The sequence below is a fragment of the Pogona vitticeps genome, chromosome 7 (genome assembly GCF_051106095.1).
Source record: "Pogona vitticeps strain Pit_001003342236 chromosome 7, PviZW2.1, whole genome shotgun sequence".
Classification (NCBI taxonomy): domain Eukaryota; kingdom Metazoa; phylum Chordata; class Lepidosauria; order Squamata; family Agamidae; genus Pogona; species Pogona vitticeps.
Genome location: NC_135789.1, coordinates 11,382,487 through 11,403,789, shown reverse-complemented (window position 1 = coordinate 11,403,789; position 21,303 = coordinate 11,382,487). Strand labels below are relative to the sequence as shown.

At 46.6% G+C, this 21,303-nt stretch overlaps 1 long non-coding RNA gene across 1 annotated transcript in view; it reads left to right on the top strand.

Annotated features, from left to right (window-relative positions):
* Nucleotides 1-653: 653 nt before the first annotated feature.
* The window catches only part of LOC140701793 (uncharacterized), a 41,945-nt gene continuing 21,295 nt past the window's right edge, over nucleotides 654-21,303 (top strand). The window contains exon 1 of the long non-coding RNA XR_012080773.2: nucleotides 654-1,205. This is a non-coding gene — a long non-coding RNA (uncharacterized LOC140701793). The remainder of the gene's footprint in view (nucleotides 1,206-21,303) is intronic.

Here is a 21,303-nt window from a genome sequence, read left to right as displayed (position 1 = left end):
TCGTGATCCTCCCTGTGAGCCTGCCAGGGGTGGGGGGTTTCTTGCATTAAGGAGAGCAAGTCTATCTCAGCAGATAGATGATGGTTCCTGGCTCTCTCGCTGACCGATGCTGCCTGGTCATGATCAGACACCAGAGTGAGGGATTCTTACAACCTTCTAAAATTCTTTGGTTTTTGATCAAGGGGGGTGGGGAAAGCTTTTTTCTTCCCTTTCCTGCAATTTGTGTTAAATGCCTTCTTTTAAGAAATGAAGCATGCATACACGCACAAACAGAGAGAGAGAGTAAGCAAGTTCCGACTGATGGTTAGGAAAGATTCCAGCAGCCCCTTTCAGACGTTGTATTTTTAAAATAAAGCAGTCACCGGCCCGATTTGGGGCAATTTGTGCTCTCTGTGAGTTGTTAGTTTTTCAAAAAAAAAAAAAGGAGGCAAATTTGGTGCAAAAAAATGTGACAGCGCCCTGCTTGGTTGGTTTTGCTTTCTCCAGCTACTTCCTGTTTATGAAAAGAAGAAAGTGGCCGTGGTGCAACCTGGGAGTGGGAGTGGTAGGTCTTCTCGGGAGTTTTAGTTCTTTGGGAGGCATCCTCTCGAGAGCCTAGTGGTCAGTGAAATAATGACTCCCACCAGGTCAGCTAAACGTTTTTGCCTCATTAGCCTCTCTGGAGGGGTGCCTCCCAATCAACTAGGACTTCCAGGAAAATGTATGATTCGCAGCACCTGCAAGACTGGATTCAAACCACACTAGCAACGAAAAGACCCAGGAAATGCCTTGGGATCCCTGCTAGTTAGAAGAAGAAGGTTACACTCATCCTTGCCAGTGAGGACAAAAAGAAGAAGATTTTACATCTATAGCCATGCTTGGGTGGGTTGCGGAATACTTTCAAAATTCCTTGTTCCCAGCAACACAGGCTGTCTTGTTTGACAGAGTAACTGCTGGCCTCGTGAGAGTTTTCACCTGCACTGTGAAAACAGGACAAGTGTATGTCTGTTTGTTTTTCCTAAATGAGAGTTCTGAAATTTGCACAACATGCTCCTGTGCAAACGCAGCATCATTTCTCTTTGTGAAACAAAACCCATAGATGTGGAAAGCACGGGACTGGCTGATAGAACCAGAAGATGCAAACCACCCACCTGGTGCTTCTAGTTGCATGCTGGAGACCTCATTTCCTCCTTTTCCCCTTCTGACCATAACTGGAGGTGGTAACTGTAAGTAAATATATCTTTTTCCCTACTTTAAATGCTTCTAGAGTGATTTTTTATCATACAAAGTGCTAGTTTGTGTGCAAAACCATGGAGGATGTCAAGGAGACTGGGCTAATCTCTCTTTCTCTGTTGGGTCGTTTTTCTCTGCCTTGTACTCCTCTAACTGAAGGACTAACCAAATTCCAAGGGACCTCCATCCTTTTAAACCAAATTTCCCCAATACTAAGTAATCAACACCACTCCCAAACTGGCTTCAGCCCACTGATGCCTGATGAGATGGAAGGTGGACTTCCCATACTTCTCTTGGTGTCCCAGATGGGGTCACTAGGGGGCGTTGTCTTGCCAGGCTTGGTTCTTAAGCTGCTCCCATCAGCTCCAAATGGCCAAGGACTTTCCCTGTCTCTCCAACAACTGTAGGAAAAAAGAAAGGGTTTAGTGTTGAACCAGTAACTCCATACACCCCAACAGGCCCTCTTTACCTGGACCATTTCTCATCAGATACCCAGTGCGGCCTAGTGGATAGAGTGACGAACTAGGACGCTAGAGGCCTGGGTTCAAATCCCCACTCAGCCATGGAAACTCACTTGGGGGAGTGTGGCTGGCAAAACCACACCTAAAATATATCACCTTGAACACTCTGTTAATAATAATAATCCTGTGCTGTCAAGTAAATTCTGACTTATGGCGACCCTTTCCAGGGTTGGTAATGACTTTAAAAGATACCCAGTGTGGTGCAGCAGGCAGAGTGATGGCTTAGGACTCACGAGGCCTGGGTTCAAATCTTCACTCTGCCATGGAAAGTTAGAGTCGTAAGTCAGTTCCAACTTGATGGCATATAACAGCCACAGTAACAATGACTTAAGAACCCTGGATGAATATTCAGTCCTCAGTAGGTCTCCAGCATCTTCCTGTACATTATCTCAGTGGTTTCAAGTCTTGTGGTGTGTGTTTCCCCACAACCATGACTGGGTCCAAGCAGATCTGGTTATACTTAAGGGCTTGGCTGTAGACAACAGTTGTCCAACTTTCTCTTGAATGCCTCCAGCGTTAAAGCACTCGCTACTTCTTGGGGCCATGGGATCCGTAGCCATACTGCGCTTACAGCTAGAAAGTTTTTCCTGAAATTGAACCGAAATCTGGCTTCCTGGAACTCAATCCCATTATGACGTGTCCTGCACTCTGGAATGATCAAGAACAGATCCTGCCCCTTCTCTGGATGACAGCCTTTCAAGTCTTTGAAGAGTCCTCTTCTATCTCCCCTCAGTCTTGGTTTCTCAAGGCTAAACATGTCCAGTTCCTTCTGTCTTTCCTCCTAAGACTTGGTTTCCAGCCCCCCGATCCTCCTTGTTGCCCTCCTCCAAACTTGCTCCAGTTTCTCAGTATCCTTCTTGACGTCCGGTGTCCAGAATTGGACACGGAACTCAAGATGAATCCTAACCAGTGCAGAATACAGAAGGATGAGTAGCTGCAGCTGTCCGTGGTGCTGAAACTCCTGGACAAGCAGGACGTTCTTGTCAAGGTATCTTTTCCTGGATGTTCTCTTCCAACACTCTCTTCCCCCTCTCTCACTCTCACTCTCTCTCTCTCTCTCTCTCTCTCTTTGTGAGTTTCCCCTTTCAGCTCTCTCTTTCTCCCCCTACCTTCCTGCGAGCTGCCAGGACAGCCCCATTGCTCCTGCCAGGGGTCTGCAGGGACCCTTTGCAGAGCAAAGCAGGATCAGGCCTGGGGAGTCCTTGAATGGAGGACCTCCAGGGAGACCTTGGAAGGAGTCTCGTCTGAAACCCTGGAAAGCCACACGGCTGCCAGTCAGAGCTGGCAATACTAAGCTGGGTGGGTCAAGGTCCTAGCTCAGTAATTTGGCACCACTGACCTTACATGTTTGCACTGTAAGATCAAAAATCCAGGCAGTGCAACGCAGAGAGAAAGGCAGGTTTTTTTCTGTGTTTTTTTACTTATGCAGAAGACTGATAAAGAGTATTCCCATCTTCCTGTCCCTTTAAGAGCACGCTGGCTCCCATGAGGTATGATAGGCCTTTTTAAAAAAATCTCCTACTTAGAATTCTCATTATTTCTGGCAGCATATTTAATGCCAGCTATTTTCCCACAGCCGTTCCTCCCCGCAGCGGGTTTTGGTGCGATGCGCCTGCCGTTGCACGGATCACGCTGCAAACTCCCCCAACCCCCCCCCAGCCAGATTTCTCTCTTGCAAAAAGAAGGAAAATTAAACCATGCAGGGCAGGAGCGAGTGAGGAAATGAGGATCCCCAAAGCTTGCCTTGTCCGTCCTCGAATCGAGGAGAAGAGGATCGTTCGGGCAAGGGCACATGGCGGAGAAGAGGGGAGTCCTTGTCGAGCTGAAACCCAGCAGATAGTGGCAGGTGGACAGGCAGGGGCCGGAAAGCACACAGAGAACCTCCAAGGCCTGGGAAAGGAAAGGCCATCAAGGGGGTGCGGGTGGTTTCTGAACAGTTTTAAATGCCCCACTGTGGCTTTCATGCAAAAAAGGCTCCCAAACTTCCAAGCATCTGAACTACTCTAGAATGTGGGCAGATGAATTCCAGGCAAATTTATCAGGGCTGCACCAGCATCTCCCCATCAGAGAATCACACAATAATGGAGCTGGAAGGGGCCTCTAAGGCCATGGACTCCAACGCCCTGAAAGTCCACTGAAAGCAACGGATAACTCTGCCAGATTTGGCTTCTCCCACGTTTCCTAAGAAATACAATCCTAGAATCATGAAGTCGGAAAGGGCCTCTAAGGCCATCGAGTCCAACCCACTGCTCAAGGCGGGGAAATCCCGATCCAAGCTGACCCGACACTTCTTAAATGTTGGAGCAGTACGACAAGAGAACCCAGGACCTCGGGAGGTAGTGAGCACTCCAAACGCTGGAGGGCCTTCAAGAGAAAAATGGCACAACCCTCTGTTGGATCTGCTTTGAGTGGGTTTCCTGCCTTGAGCAGGCGGTTGGACTTGATGGCCTTCGAGGGCCCTTCCAACTCCATGGTTCTATGACTCTATGATCTACCAGCTGGCCAGGCTGAGAAAGCTCTAGTAAACAAGTTAATAAACAAATGGCGGCGCCAACACAACGTTCTACACCTCTGTGGTCAAAATCCAAGAGAGAGAGAGAGTTGGAAACCCAGAAGCACCAGGCTGTTCCTCCCCTGTGTGTGGAGAAAACATGGGGAAGGTAGATTCAGGACAAGAGAAGTGAGTAAGCCACCGGCTATTCTCGGGGAAGGAGCAAGTTGAACCAGAGAGAAAGCTTGAGTCACTCTCTTTGTGATCTGTCTTGCTTTCCCGTGTGCTCACACTTCCAAGTCTGTTCTCTCCCCCTTTCCAGGCTGCTTTGCTATTTAGAAAGCAAGAAAGAGCTCACACAGGTATATTATTCATTTCTTACACATGGCCTGTGCTTTTATTTTCACAACAACCCAAGGAGGGGGGTGAAGCTGGAAGACAGCAGCCATGCATCCTTCCAGAGCTGTTCTGGAGAGGCGTCATCATCAGGGGCAGATTGCCACTCATGACAAGGTTTCTTAGTTGTGCGGCCACACTTTGGAGAGCCTGGAGCCAAACAGCATGCGGGCTTTACATGAACGCTTTGAATGGGGCCCAGAAATGGACCAACAGCCAACGAAGCTGTTGTGATAAAGCAATGAGACACTCCTGATAACTGGCTACACAATCCGGCAGCGGGGGTCATTTGGAGGAGGCGAAGCTCCCAAACGGTCTTCAAAGGCAGCCCCCTGTAGAGCACATTACAGCAGTCCAGGCAGGAGGTCACTAAGGCATGCGGCCAACCAGGTGTCTCAAAGAACGAGCGTACCAGACGTACCTGGGCGCATGCACTCCTGGCCCGCAGAGGCTGCAGGATGAATCCACCGCAACACCCAAGGGGCAGATCCGAGCTGTCCCAAAGAAGGAACTTCTGCCAGCTCCGGCTGAGCGCAGCCTCTCCTTGGCCGCCACGTTGTGCCTTCCAGCAGGCCTGAGAACACGCCGTGCGCCCACGTTGGGAGCGCGATCTGACCTAGCCACGGAGGCAGCGGCGAGGAGATGCCAAACAAGGCTTCCCCAAAGGGACCAATTAAACAGGAAACATTTTGCTTCAAACACGATGGTGCTTAGATTTCACCTCGTTCCGTTTCTCTCCGTGCAGGACATGTCGTGCGTTTGAAGTGAAAGCGGATGTTTGTGGGGTGGGAGGCCCAGAAGTGCCTTTAGACTAAGCCTTTTTCTTTTCTTTTCTTGGTGCTGTTCTTAGGAAACTTGCCGTCTTTGAGTTTGCAAGCCTGAAGCAGGGGAGGCCGGTGCCCAGAGTGGTTGATGGGGCAGATGTTGTGGCGTGAGGCACAGCCAAAAGTAAAAAAAAAAAAAAAAAAAGCAAAACCAAAGGGTGCTGCTTATATACCGCTCCGTAGTGCTTAAAGAGCTCTATGGGTGGTTTTCAGTTTAATTATGCAAGCTCTACATTACCCTCTTCCCCATGAGAGCTGGGTGCTCATTTTATAGACTTCAGAAGGATGGAAGGCTGAGTGAACCTCAAACCTGCTCCCTGGGATTGAACCCAGGTTTTGAGCAGAGTTTTGGCCGCAGTCCTGCAGTTCAACCACTAGACCAGTTGCTACCGTCCTGGAGGACCTCTGGGACCAGATTAAATCTAAAAACCTGAGGGAGAAAATTCCACAACCTGGGAGTAGCTGCCGAGAAGGCCTCCTCTCGCATCTTCCTCAAACATGACTGCCATGGTGGGGCCTCCCTAGCAGGATGATCTTGGAAGTCTTGCCATTGAGGTTTTGGAAACGTGATGGGGGGTGGGGGAGGAATGAGGTTGCACCCTGAAAGCCAGAATCCACATGAGATGTAGGAGCCCATTTCAGTCAACGTCTCCTGTCAGGATGGAGGACTTTTCCACCTGGAGAACATTGGGGCCCCTCCCGAACCATCCATGGACATGAGCTGGAGCTTTGAGGACAGACGATGTCCCAAACATTGCTAGGGCCAGACCTGGTCTATTCAGCAGGATCTCTCCACCATTTTTGACAGGATTTTTTTCCCTCCAAAACCAGGAACACAGCCTATGGTGATCTTCGACAGCCATTTTGTCTGCTGTCCCCTGTTTGGGCCGTCCTTGTTACTTGTCAAACCTACTCAAGTAGGGGGGAAAAAAGACTCACAGACTCCCACAATACTGGGGTGTCAGAGCCCACCAGAGTCTGGAAGACTAAGTTCCAGGCCAAATCAGGGCAGGATCCCAGAGGAAGCTACGTGAGGTGAGAGGAAACCGAACGATGGACCTTCTTTTTGTTTTGATGGTGAAAACTGGGAAAGGATCCTGTTCGAGAGCCGCCGGCGATTCCTGAGCCAAGCACCCCACTCCTCCCCGCTTTGTCTGCTCCTGATCACGAGGCGGCGAAAAGCAGCGAGGTGGTTGTTAAACTCACAAGTGCCACGCTGGGGATGCTCAGCGGCCTCGCCAAGCGGTGACTGGCAGAGGTGGGCCGTGTTAGCAGCTCCCATAGACGGTTGCCAAAGGCAGGGAGGAGGCGGAGGGGAGAGAGAAGGGGGGTCCTGTGATATAAGCGCGGCAGATGGTGTGCGGGCTGGACAGGGGACTGGGGTGGGGGGTGTAAGTGTGAGTGTTTAAAAAGAAAAGGAAAAAACCAACACCACAAAACCAAACGCAACGCTGCCGAAGGAAGAAGCGGCGAAGGTGCAAGCAAACAGAAATCGGTGGCGCGCTGCAATGGAGGCACACCGCCTGTCACAAAGACTGATCGCGTAAGCGTGCCTGTTGACGCTGTTGGGTCTCTTCCGACAATGTACTGTATTATCAGAGTGCTTTAAATCCTCAAAGGGCAACATGGTCCCGTGGGTCCACGTGCCACAAAAAAGAGTGGAAAGGTCAATAGGGGGAGAGAGGAGGAGACTGGCTAGCCGGCTCGCTTGCCTCTGAGGTCACACGACAGCTTTTCCATCGCCGTCCACAGCTGGGTGCCCCCTCCATGTACGAATGTGATATTTTTAATGTTTTCACACCATGGAGAAATGAATCAGTGGATACGGATCCTGCAGATATCGGGGTCCTGCTGCGTACTCTAATCTGAGGGAAGCGGTTTGGTTTATTTCTCAGCAAAAGCAGGGCGAGCCAAGTTGAGGTGGCCCACCCATCACACAGGACCATTTCAAGATGGGGTATTTTGTCTTTTAAAAAAACACCCGCAGTGTGTGGCGTACATGAGGGCACGCTAGGTGGTGGCAGCAGCTGTGGCAAATGTTGAGGGAGTGGTGAAGCGGCTTCTGTGTATCGGGGTGAACTTTAACTGAACTGCCTGAGGCATTGGGGCTTGTAACTGTTGTGGGAGACGGTTCGGCACCCTGGATAGCTCTTAAAGAATCCTAGAGTCATGGAGTTGGAAGGGGCCTCTAAGACCATCCAATCCAACCCCTTGTTCAAGGCAGGAGTCCAAATCAAAGACGATCTGCCAGGTAGTTGTCTAAGTTTCTCTTGAAGGCCTCCAGTGTTGGAGCGCTTCACCTCCTCCTCCCCCGAGGTCATGGGTTCCACAGTCATGCTACTCTAACAGTTAAGAAGTTTTTCCTGATATTCAGCCTAAACCTGGCTTCCTGAAGCTTGAGCTCATTGTTACATGTCCTGCACTCTGGGATGATCAAGAACAAGGTGTGGACTGAAACTAGAAATACTTATTTTCACGATGTACTGCCAGAACTGGTCACTAGAGGGAGCAAGAGACCATTTATGTATTTATCAACAATAAGAATACAATGCATGGTTTCTGGCTCCCTCTATTGGTCCATTCTGGTAATACATGGTGAAAATACGTGTTTCTGGATATTTCTTTTTCTTTTACCATGCTATACATAGCATTTGTTGTTATCTGTGGTTTTCAGCATCTGTGGGCCCTACTATATTGAACCTGGGATTATCAGCTAGTAGACAGAGGTTGTTCTGTCAATGGCATGTTGTGAAAACCCGCAAAACTCTCCTTCAGCAACTTCACTGGCTACTGATTCTGCCCCAGGCAGAATTTTGAGTGCTGTCTATAGAACGCTATGTGCCTGGGGTCGAGGATGGTTAAAGCACTGTGTCTCTCCCATAAGCTTTCCCAGGCTTTTCCGATACACCCTCTCTTTGCTTCCCACACACACACACACCAATATAGACAGGGCCTTCTCAGTGACTTCTCCTAGGCTGTGAGGATCCCTTGTGAGCAAAGTGAGGATCTTGCCATTCCTCCAGCAGCCAACCCTCGCCTTTATCTTCAGGCAGTTCGACAGCCGCTGAACGGCCTGCTGGGGACGGTGCTTCTAATGAGCTTCTTACGTTTACTTTTCAATGGCCTCATTTGGGATTGTTGGAGAATGCTTTGATTCTGTGGGATTTTTAGATCCAATAGTATTTTCCAACTGGCATTTATTGTTACAGTTCCCCGTGTTTTTAGCCCATATTTGTTTTTCAACCATTTTGTGAACAAAGTAGGATATAATTAAAATAAATTTATGGTTGGAACCACAGTTGAAAAATGAGATGATCGCAATATGAGTGGATCACTTTAAAATTGTGTGAGTTAGTCCATTAAGAATGACTTCACTACTTGGTGGCCTACATTATAATAATCCACATTTGAAGAACGCTGAGATTTTTAACGGGTTTCAATGGTGATTATTCTTTTGGGAATCAATTGTTCCTACTTCAAAAAATCTTTGCTTCCTTTATAAACTGGCTCTGAGGAATGAAGTGGTCGAAGACCATGATAATAACCAGCCTTCTTAGGATTAGCACAGGCCAATTGTGCTCACTTCATCAATATCTCGGAGACCAAGGGTGTGTTGGTGATTCCGGTTTTGCTGGAGGGGTGGAAGCTTCTAAATGTTACAGGATCTGTTCATGGTGCTTAACCCCAAAACTACCCAAGGTGCTAAATCTCAGCACAGCTTCCTGGGCATTTCCTGTAATGTTCGTACAGAAACCCAGTATGTACAGTGGTGCCCCGCATAGCGGCGATAATCTGTGCAGCAAAAATTGTCGCTATACGGATTCGTTGCTATGCGGTGAAAAAAGCGCATAGGATTGCATTAAAACCCGTTTAATGTGTTCCTATGGGCAAAAAACTCACCTTTAAGCGAAAATCCTCCATACAGCTGCCATTTTCGCTGCCCGGTAAGCGAGGAATCTGGGCGAAAACACAGCGGGCGGCCATTTTTTTTACCCGTCGGCCGTTTTGGAACCGCCAATCAGCTGTTGGGAAATCATCGCTATGCGAAAATCGGTAAGCGAAACAGCTTACCGATCGTCGCAAAGCAATATTTTCCCATTAAAAACATCACAATGCGATCGCAAAAACGATCGCAAAAAATCGTCATTATGCGGATTTGTCGTTAAATGGGGCGCCCGTTAAGCGAGGCACCACTGTATTCACCATCTTGTGAAGGAGGCAAAAGATGCCACCGAGAGATGATGAGATGAAATAGACCATTGATCCTGGGGATAAAGGTGAATTGAATGCGGGTGGAGATCTACCCTCCAAGAAACCAGAGAATGTGGATAATGCTACAGCGAAGGTCTGGTTTCCATAGAGACAAGATGCCACATGACAGTGTTGGTTGTGGCCCACCAGCTGTGTGTGGGTTTGGGGGGGAAGAGTAATTGCTGGAGAGGGGGAAAAGGGAATGATAGAAGAGCAGAGTTGGAAAGATGAAATGGAACAAGCCATTCCTAGCTAGGAAAAGGGAAGTCTGTAGAACTGCACAACTTAAGGTGCTGCTTTTTCAACAAAGGGTTAAAGGAGATTGTCATAAATGCCCCTGTCCTTCTATTACTATTAAGCAGCACAAGACAGTGCTATAGGAACAGAATATTAAATCAGTTGGCCTTAGCCAAGTTTTTAAAATAAGTGTTTCCAATCTGTGATCTGCAAAAGTATGAACAGAAGCAGGTGAATAGATTTCTGTTTCACTGGGTGGTGTCAGTTCCCCCCCCCCAAAAAAATCAGCTTTCCTTCTGGAATTTACGGAAGTAAATATGATTGTTTGCAAACAGCCAAACAGTTGAAATCTCAAGTTCTTTGTGTGTTGCTTACGGAAAGATTTACAGCTGTCGGTAAATTGTTCCCAAACTTTTAAAGAAAACTGTGAGTGTTATAAATTAGCTGAAATGTTTCATCTTTGCTTTTAACTTTGTGGCATTTGTGAAGTTGGAGGGAAGGAGGAAGGACAGACGGACGGACAGACAGACCTTTTCCTGCATGCTAGAGGTTGAGCGGTAGTTGATGACACTAGCTTTAACTCCTCCGTCCCTGCTCTCAAAGCCCTACATTTTCACGTTTACCACTATTGGGAGAAATACAAATGCATACAATTTCTTTCAAACGCTCAGATATAAATCAGCTTATGGTTAAGCAGTTGCAATTTTGCGGGGCAAATAACTCAGGCCAAATCAGGGCGGGCTGTATTTGCACACCCCTATTTTTTAAAAAAATATATAATAATAATCTTTGAACTGCAGAGCTGGAAGGGACCCTATGAATTGTCGAGTCCAACCACTAAGAAGAATCGAACTCCTAACCTCTGGCTTTCAGCAGGTGCATAAGTCACTGGCTATAAGAGGAGCACAGTTTCTGAATATGACAAATTAAAAAGGAATATAGTATACTGGACTTACTTATATTGTGAGCATCCTCGGATGCCAGGTCTGAGAGAAGGGCAGGATGTTAAATGAAATCAACCAACCAACCAACCAACCAACCAACCAACCAACCAACCAACCAACCAACCAACCAACCAGCCAACCAACCAACCAGCCAACCAACCAACCAATCAATCAAACAGACAAACAAACAAACAAACAACTAAACTAGCTAACTAGCCGCCCTGAGTAGACGCTATCTGGGGGGGGCGGGGTATAAATAAATAAATAAATAAATAAATAAATAAATAAATAAATAAATAAATAAATAAATAAATAAATAAATAAATTTCAGGCACCTGGACCCGATAACATCAAGAGATACGCTTACTCCCAACATAAGATTCTCTTCTTCCTGCCAGCCACTGACTGCCAGATTAAAAAGCGGTGACCATCCTAATTCAGCACTACAAAGACCAAGTGATGGGTTAGGGGTTTAAACCAAATTTTTTTAAAGTCATGAGCACTCCATGCCAGCTGGCTGGATCGCTCGGTGGTTTAGGTCTCTGGTTTCAGAGGTTGTTGGGAATTCAATTCCCCTCTGTGGAAAACAGCCAGCCCGGGTAGCCTTGGGCAAGCTGCACCGTCCCGGGGCAACCCCAGAAAAAGGGAAGGGCCAACCACTTCTGAGTATTCATGGCCTGAAAGAGAACTCTGGAAAGGGTGGCTGAAAGTCAGAATTGATTTGATGGCACGCGGTTATTCGTATTGCTTGTGGCCATCTTCCTGGATGGCTGAGTTTGCCCACCTCACTTCCTTCTGCTCCTTCCCATCTGCAAATATAACTGCCTCCATCCTTGCTGATCCCAGTTTGCTGATCATAATTTGCAGTACATGGAAAGCATCCATCGACACATGGCGAGGCAAGAAATTGCAGGAGACGCCTCCAGGCGCACCATGTAAATCAGGCAAGCAGGAAGCTTCTGGGAGAACCTGGGGATTACAGATCTCAAGATCCTGCTGCCAACAGGGCCGCCCGGGAGCTTCAATATCTAACAGGTGACCTAGAAGACTCTCCCAAGACATGAATTGGTCGGTGTCTCTCCCCGTACAGGGCAGCAAACTCCGATATTCAAAAATGCCAGAAGGAGAAAAGGTGATCTTGCCCCAAAGCAACAAAACCTCTCAGTCTTCTTGAAAGCAGAGTTTGGAGGTTGGGTCTTAAAAATTGCAGGTTGCTCATAGACACTCGGCATGTCTTGGGCGTTAAAATATGACCGGCTGGCCTCCGGTGCAGAGACGCTGGCCACGTGGCCGTTGTGGCCGAGGGGCTTGATATTCTGGCGGTGGGGGAGGCCGTGGGCCCCCTTCTTCCCTCACAGTTGTGTCACCTGTGCCAAGGGGTGTTTGTTTCCTTCCGAATGGGTCCAGGAAGGAGGAGACTGGGAGCAATTACGGCCTCCAAGTAGCGTGGCTTATGGGAGCCGAAGCTTCCCGGGAAGACTGGATAGCTAGTGACAGCATGGTAGAAGTTAAATGAAGCCGAGGAGGCGGAAGTATGAAAAGGGTGATAATAAAGTCTGGGAAGATTTGGGATCTTCAAGTGGCAAAGGGGAAGGTACAGCCCCCCCCAAAAAAGCTGCATTTCTTGCTGTCATTGTGCATCTGTGGGGTAAACTGGGGTGTCCCGAGAGACTCAGCTAATGAGTCTCCCTCACAAGGTGTCCATTGCCCCCAGGGTGTACACTTTCTGAGGACTTTAGGGGAATAGCATGTGTTCCCAGTCACCGCCGTGAGCTGCATTAGGCCATTAAAAGGGGGAAAAAAATCAAGATGGACACTTCCAGTTTCAATTTGTGTATGTCTGTTGTTGTTGTTTTAGTTGGAGTTTTTACAACCTCGCGTGTTCCTTGTGATAGTGTGGCTGGGAGAAACCTTTGGGAGTCTGTCAATCTATCCAGTAGTAACCAATCATTCTCCCCTGCTTCTGATTTCAAAGAGAGACCCGCCCCTCTGCTTTTGAGCTCTTTCCCTCTCTAGACTAGTCTTTTGGAGTCTGTTGTTCAAAAGCTGTCATGCTTGACGGTTTGCTGTTGATCTGTAAGTAAATGAAACATCTTTGTTCTTTCTACTACTAATGTCTCCAGGTGAATTACTGAGACCGTTAAGTGCCAGTTAATGTTGAAAAGGGGTGGGCCACTCTGGAGAATTTGAAGCTTTTCTGCCCCTGCACTTCTGCTGCACAGCTAGAGGACTTTAACCAAAATTCAAAACTCTGCAACCGTTTAGAGGGGTCCCTAATGGGAACAACTTGCTTTTTCTGGAGGCCCCGGGAGCAAAAAAAATAAGGCCTTTAACCATTGCTTTAAAAAAAAAGAAAAAAGAAACTGAGGTCCATATTTCATCTACCCATTCTTTACTCACAGGGAGGGGCATTAGGAGAATATACTGTATAAATATTCTGTCCGTCCATCCATCAATCTTCATTTGTCTTCTTATTCTGCGTTAGGCCCCCAAAGATAGTACCTGAGTCTAAAGCTGCCAAAAATGCAAAATTAAAAATTAAATCCCACACATCCCGCACAAACCGCTACCATTCTTTACTCAGAAACTGAGGGGTGTTTTTTTTGCAGTTGCCATGACAACGGCAGGAGTTATTTATTGCTCTTCGATTTGGCCATGGTAGGTACTAGAACACGATAGAAGTGCGCCAAGCAAACCGAGGGAGGGCCCGAGCAAACGGTTTGCTGGCCCAAAAAGAGCGAGCGCCTCGCTCTCTGTTGAGAGAAAGTGTGTCTGTTCGTCAGCCTCCCCGGCTTTCAATTCATTTGTACGTGGAGCCGGGAGCTGTTGCTCAAGTGACTGTGGGACTGTCACACCCATAAAGCATTTGCCCTTGTGATCAAACCCCATCAACGTCAGTCATTACCGTTAGCATGGGTAAATTTCAATAGATCATCAGTTCTGCTTCTTGGAGGCAGGGGAAAGAGGGGGTGAATTTAGGATTCTAGCAGTTAGGTGGGGGTGGCGATGGGACTCTGGAGAAATATCTAAAAGATGATTGGCCCCATCTTTATTGTCCTTCCCCAGGCATGCTTGGTGGGGATACCGGAGAGGGCCTTCTCTGTGGCTGCTCCCAGAGACTCTGGAACTCCCTGCCACTGGAGGCCCACTGTCCTTCCACAAACAAACCAAGACCTTTCCTCTCAAGACAAGCTTTCCCATAATTGATTGGCTGCCTGAGTGGGGTTTTTTAAATAGATGATTATTCACGACTGCTTTGAATGTGTTTTCGTGTTACTTAACGCGTTTTTAAATACGGTATTCATTTGATCTTGTTTAGCATCTGTGTGCGTACTGTTGTTAGCTTGAAATGCTGCCTTTTAAGGATGTAAGCCGGCTTGAGTCCTTTTAAAGGAGAAAGGCGGGTCAATAATATTTTGAATGAATAAAAATAAAGCAGAGAGAATCTCCCTCCTTCTAGTTTGTTATCTTTGCCTCTGATTTGGTCTCGACCCCCACTCCAAAGGGAAGATACCTTTTAACAGACCGCTGTGTAGAAACTCATTCAATGAAGGATTGCCCCCCTGTAAGAGAGGACCTGTGGCCACCCTAGTCGTAGGGAGACACAGCCTACGATAAACTGGGAGGAAAAGAACGCAGGGAGGGGGCGAGGCTGAGCCCCTCCCTCGAATGGAGGAACAGGGCCCTGGAGTGGGGCCTGGTGGCGCAGAGGTTAAACTGCAATACTACAGTCAAGACTGCTCACAACCTGAGTTTGATCCCAGCGGGCTCAGGTAGTCTGCTCAAAGTTGACTCAACTTTCCATCTGTCCAAGGTCGGGAAGTGGACTAACCTGCTCACTGGTCGGGTGGGGTGCAATGTGTAGCCTGCATAATTAAAATCATAATTAAAATCGCAGTAGCTCACACCGAATTGTGAAAGAAGTGATCCAAAATGAGACGACTAGGTAAAAGCCGAAACGGAACGGAATGGAGCGGCCATTTCTGAATAAAAATGGATGCCAATCCATTTTTAGACAAACCATATTTTAGACCACAACCCAATGTGTATTTTTCCAATCAGAAAGCTGAATATCACAGGCTCCAGGCTGTTTTCTGCCTGGAATCGGTACCGGAAAGTTGTTCCTGTGGACGTTTTGTGGCTGATGGCATCTATCTCCTCTCTTTGGCCGGATCTGGTGAATTCGGTTGGGCCGGCCAAATCTGTAGACTCCGTTATGGGCTGTTTTGGCCCAAAACAGGCCGTTGTGTTCTGTTCCGGTGGGTTTGGGGGTGGGGCAATAAAGGGTTAATGAAAAAGTAATATTCATTGGGTTTGGGATCTAACCATTGAGATGTTTGTCCAGCACATCCCACTGTTTTGGACATCCATTTTTATTAAGAAATACCTGTTCTGTTCCTGCCAGTTTTACCTAGTTCCCCCAAATGCCAGCTATTTCTCTGTCCCATTGCATCCTAAGCTTAAAATTCGGTTACTTGGAAGAGAAACAACCCCCCCCCCAAAAAAAAAAGAAGGAAGGAAAGGTGGCATGTCTCCACCCTCCCTGTGGCCTCTTATTTTATACTGATTTGCAAATAAAACAGAAAGTTACTCATGCCTCAATGCCCTGGTGAAATGAAAACACAGGGCTCATGAGCGTTGCTCGGAATGAAGAGGTTCCCCTAAAATGACCTGGATTTGAAACACAAGGGAAACCCCAGGGCTGTTTGACATAAATTGCAAACAATTTTCTCCCAGAGTCGCTGGAGGGAAAGAAAATTAATTGGGGCCATTATGGAGAGAGTCGTTTCCGCCCACGGATGTGAGAGGCCAAACGAAGAGATTAATCCCCCTTCGGTTGCCCAGGACGGCCTCGGCAGAGGGGGGGGGATTGGAGAGACCTGCATGCCTCAGTGCCCAGCGAAGTGTACATAAAGTCAGATTCATTCGGAGAGGTTCTGGAGTACGAGGGGGTGCTGATAAATATTGAGCCTTTCCCAGAAACAAAATTTAGCTAGGAAGCTATAACTACCACACTATTCTACATATTCCTCCAGGAACTCAATGCACTTGTGACATCTGTCCTGCAGCGTCTTAAGTCCCTGCAAATAAAATTCTTCCGACTGCTGGTGTACCCACTCATTTGCAGCATTAGTTGCCTCCAGAACACTCCCAAATTGTTGTCCCTTTAGGTGTATTTTGAGTTTGGGGAACAGATAATAGTCAGAAGGATCCAGGTCAGGAGAATAGGGTGGACGGGGCATCCCTTGAAAGCCTAAGGACGTCAGTTTTGCCATTGTTTCACCTGCAGTGTGTGACGAGGCGTTGTCATGCAACGGGATGACACCTCTGGAGAGCTTTCCTCGATGTTTTTTCCTTGATGTTTTGCCTTAACTTCGTCAATAAAGCACAGTACTATTTTGCATTGATGGTTCAACCCTGTTGGAGGTAGTCCACCAGCAGAACTCCCTTCTTATCCCCAAAAACTGTTGCCATTTGCTTCTGCATCGACCTTCTTTGGCCGGGGGAACCACTGTGCCTTCATTCCTTAGACTGTTCCTTCGTCTCGGGATCATAACAGTAGATCCATGTCTCATCACCAGTTACCCGTTTGTCCAGGAAATCTGACTCATTCCTTGCAAAATGTTCCAAAACAGCCACCGATGACTCCACACCTTTCCTCTTTTGTTCGGTCATTTGGGGATCCACTTTGCTGCCAGCTTTCTCATTTCCAAATCGTTGTGGATAATGGCACCAATTCTCTCACGTGATATTCTCAGATATATAGCAATACCTCTGGCTGATATTCGGCGGTCCTCCATGATCATGTCATGGATGGCTTTCACTTTTGCAGGCACAGAGACAGAAACAGGCCTTCCACTGGGTTTCTCACTTTCAACACCGAAATGGCCAGTTTTGAAATTGACAACCCAATGTTTAACTGTTGCATATGAAGGGCCACTGTCACCCATAGTTTGTGACATTTCATCATGGATCTGCTTTGCACCTTTCCCTTGTAGAAACAGGAACTTGATTATGGTCCTATGCTCTTCTAAATTGAACTTTTCTGGAGGTGCCGCCATGTTCACTTTGGACCTGAACATGAAAGATAAGTTAAAATCATAGGTAGTTGATTTTTGCACCATTGAATACAGACAAATTGGCCAATACACCCTACAGTTTATAGATCAACTGCTGCAGAATTCACACACAGGTCTTTTAATTCACCACCGAGGCCCAAGGTTTCAAGTTTTGGTCTTGAACCCTCAGTGACAAAAATGCCGTTGACCTGCTGATTTAAGACTAATATGGCCTTTGGTCTGACTGAATGGCATTTGTGATTGATTGATTGATTGATTGATTGATTGATTGATTGATTGATTGATTGATTGATTGATTGATTGATTCATTCATTCATTCATTCATTCATTTATTCATTCATTCATTCATTCATTCATTGATAATAGTTTTGCTCCACCATCCTCCTTAAAAAAGACCCAAGGTGGCTTGGATTATTAAAAGTCAATATGAAAGCTAACAAATATACAAATGCTAAAAAGGATCAGATAAATACCATTCTAAAAAAACATAAGCAACACCAAAAACACATTAAAAGCACAACCATCCACTGAAAAACCCCATGGGAAGGCTGGCCCGAAGAGAAAGGTCTTGGCCTTCTTGTGGAAGGACAGCCAAGATGGGGCCAGGCTGGCCTCCAGTGGGAGGGAGTTCCACAGTCTTGAGAGACAGCCACCAAGAAGGCCCCTCTCCTGGGTCCCCACCAGAGGCACAATGTCCTCTCAAGATATAAAAAAGGTGGTAAATGAGGGGAATGGGTTGTAGTGGATAATTTTAAAAAAAAAAAACCCAGCCCTGTTACATCATCATGATTCTTAGCCTGAGTTATTCCAAGTAAAATTGGCATGTGCCAGCTCAAAATACTTTTAAGGAGCAAATGTGCTCACCCTACGCATGCTCTACCCCCCCAAAAAAATAACAATGTTTTTGTCCTTCTTCTTTCCATCTCTCTCTGCCCCAGGGGTCTGAAAATCGCGGGGGCCAAAAATGACCAAACCAGCTCCTCTCGTCCCACCAAGCTTCCATCCACCTTCTCCACCCGTTCTTTCCAAACCGGGCAGCTGCTGATTTCGGTCAAGCGGCCAGAAGATTCAACAAAAGCATGCAGGTGAAGGCAGAAACATTTATGATTCAGATGATTTCCAACATTTTAATGATCGGTGCATCTTACTTAGTTTAAAAAAAATAATAACAACCCTGATATAGTTGAGGTGGAAATGATCTATTGATGTAAGGGAGGGGGAGCAGCAGATGGAGAAAGGCAGGACCATCCTCCCCCACCTTGTTTCTCTCCCTGCCTGCAGGACAGCCTTGAGAATAAGGAGTGTAACATGTAGCTCGACTCTAGCTTCCTAACTCTCTCATCTTTCTGAGATGCTCTGGAAGCGTTCCTGGTCTGTGTTTGTCTTCTCTTGCCCAGAGGTAGCCACTTACAGCCATCCGGCAGAGTTCTCCAAATGAGATTTGTACTCCAATCCCATTCGGCAGCCACATCGTTTGCTTCTGCTCCTCTCCCGGTTGATTAAGATATTTATCCATAAATAGAAGCTGTTTCTTCTGACAACGGCTGCCTAATTCACTTACTGCACCAGCCCAGTTGCTTATTGCTTTTCTTAACCCAGATCCTCAGAACTGGAATGAAAGAGAACTTCCGAACGAGTACATTTGGGTATCCCCCAAGAAGGCCAGAAAATTTAGGGGTCCAAAAAGAGGAGAGAATAATACCTTTACTGGACCACTCAAATAACTTCATTCATATTATTAATATCAGCTTTCCTGAACGTCTCCTTAGAATCATAGAATCATATAATTATGGAGTCGGAAGGTGGCTATAAAGTCCCCAAGCCCAACTCTGTGCTTAATGCAGGAAAACAAATCAAAGCAGATCTGCCAGATAGTTGTCTAAATTTCTCTTGAATGCCTCCAGCATTGGAACACTCACTACTTCCCAGAGTCATTGGTTCCATCATTGTACTGCTCTAACAGTTAGGAAGTTTTTTTCTGATATTCAACCTTTTAAAAAAATTACCAATACGTCAATATGTCAGGAATAGATTCTGTTCAGTAAAATTTTCTCTGTTGCACCGGTCCCTGTGGAAGAAGTACATTGCATAAGTTTACCGACATACTGATGTACTGGCCGCAAAATTTTGTAAAAAATTATAGCAGAGCAGCTGAGCGACAATAATGGTGGCCACCTTCCCTGGTGACCTGGCTTTGGAAAACGATCAATGGGGCTCATGCACACGTGTCATAACACTAAGGAATAGATCGATACACCATTAGAACAAAATAATAGAAGCTTCCCAGTGATTGGGAAATAAACCGCTCTCGCCCTGCCGGCGAGGAAAATGATTTGATAATGGCCATGTGCCATGTGACTGGAAATGTCTACAACAATCTAATGGGTATAACTAGGGAACATTTACCTCGTGTGATCACACTCTTAGTCTGTTGAATAGCAACATATACCAGAAACAGTAACTATAATGCTAAGTTTTTATTTTTCATAAGCGTTTGTGCTTCTAAGCACCCGTCTTCGGGTAAATAGAGCGGTCCTGTCCCTTCAAGTGGGCTTAGCTTAGAAACAAGAGATCTTATGAAAAATAAAAACTTTGTTAGCTTAAAGGGTTCTACATTATTGTTTCTGGCATAAACCTTTAAGGTATGCCTCTTAATCTATGCATAATAAAGAAATCTGTATTGGTGACTGAAGTGTCCTTGCAGCCGTTGTTCCAAAAGATGCATCTTAGTCACACACAATTCAAAAAGACAAGAAGACCAAGAGAGAAATCTGAAGCATGCAGTATTTTTCTTGGCCGTGGATGGAAATATGCTTATGCAGTTCTGTTCACAATCCTGTACAAAGAGGTTTGTCATTGAACGCAGTGATTCCCAGCCTGGGGTCCCCAGATCTTCTTGGACTATCAACTCCCAGAAATCCTAGCCAGCACAGCTAGCGGTGAAGGTTTCTGGGAGTTTTCGTCCAAGAACATCTGGGGATCCAAGATGGAGAACCACTGATAATGCAAAACTCTGTCCCATCTCTATAAATGACCCATCACGCTATGCTGGGGTGGTTCTTATCCTGCTTCCACCCTGTCGCAGCCTACCTTGCCTTTGGAAATCAAGAGTTTTAGAGCAAATTATATCTGTGATCTTGTGCAGATGATGTTTAAAATTTGTGGGGGGGAAATGGGAGGACACACCATCAAAATTTCAGCATTCATCCAGAATTGAGATCTTCCAAAAGGGTGCATCAATGCTTGCTTAGCTGTTACATCTGATAGAAAGCATGGTGTGAAATCTTTCTTCCTTCAAGAAAGTTCTCCCATCCTGTCTGGGGTGCCACCACACAGACAGCAAAAGTATACGATTTCCATCTTTCATTCCCCAGCTTTTCCATCACTGGTGGAAAGGGTTTCCTCCGTACATCTAAAGACCACATTTTCAATTTGCGTTTGCTCTTCTGTCTATTCCTCACAGCTTTGCAATGCTTTCGAATTTACGGACAGCCTTCCAGGCTGTAATTATTGCCGTCGTTATTAGGATTCATCCATGATCTTTTTTTAACTTTCCGCAGACATCCGCCCCAGCCTTTCAATCAATTTAATGACTGTTTACAAGGTGCCATCACATCTTGCATAACATCCTCCAACGACTTATATCAAATGCTTTGGAAGAGTCTCTTCTAGGAATCCGGAGCTATCAAAGACACACGGAGAAAAATGCCAAACTAACCACAGGACCCGGTCCAACCATCGCCTGGGATGGGCGAAAATTTACCGTGCGGTCCCCATTTGGTTTAACCCCCCCCCATTGCATTTTACATTTTCAGGCTGCAGGCTGGAGAACGCTTGGCTTGTAGTGATATTTAAAACACTCTAGCTGAAGAGAACATTATTGATGCTATAAATACATCAATAAAGAACATTCATTCCGCACCATCTTATTACATGCAAGCAGGTGGGGAGCTGGAAAACGTTCCAGCTGCCACCTGGAGCAGGAGGCTGAGTGGGCCCCCCCTCCATCCCTTCCCGGGCCGTGTTTCTGTCCTGCCTCATGAAATGACCCAGCCCCACAATAAAAGAATGGTTTCTCCATCAAAAGAAAACAAAATGAAGCCAAAAAAGAGAGGCGGGTTTCCCTCACTGGAAGTGTGGCCGTCCTTTATAGACCGTCAGCACGATTTGGGGTCTATTTGCCCATGGGACCAAAATTTTTAGTTGTGTTTCTCTCGCACACACCTACACAGGCACACGGAGAAGGAGAGGGAGCGAGCGAGAGGTTGGCAGTCTGTGCAGTCCTTGGAAGATACTGGAGGGGGGGAGAGAAAAGCATCTCCTGGTTCCACCATAGTTTTATATCCC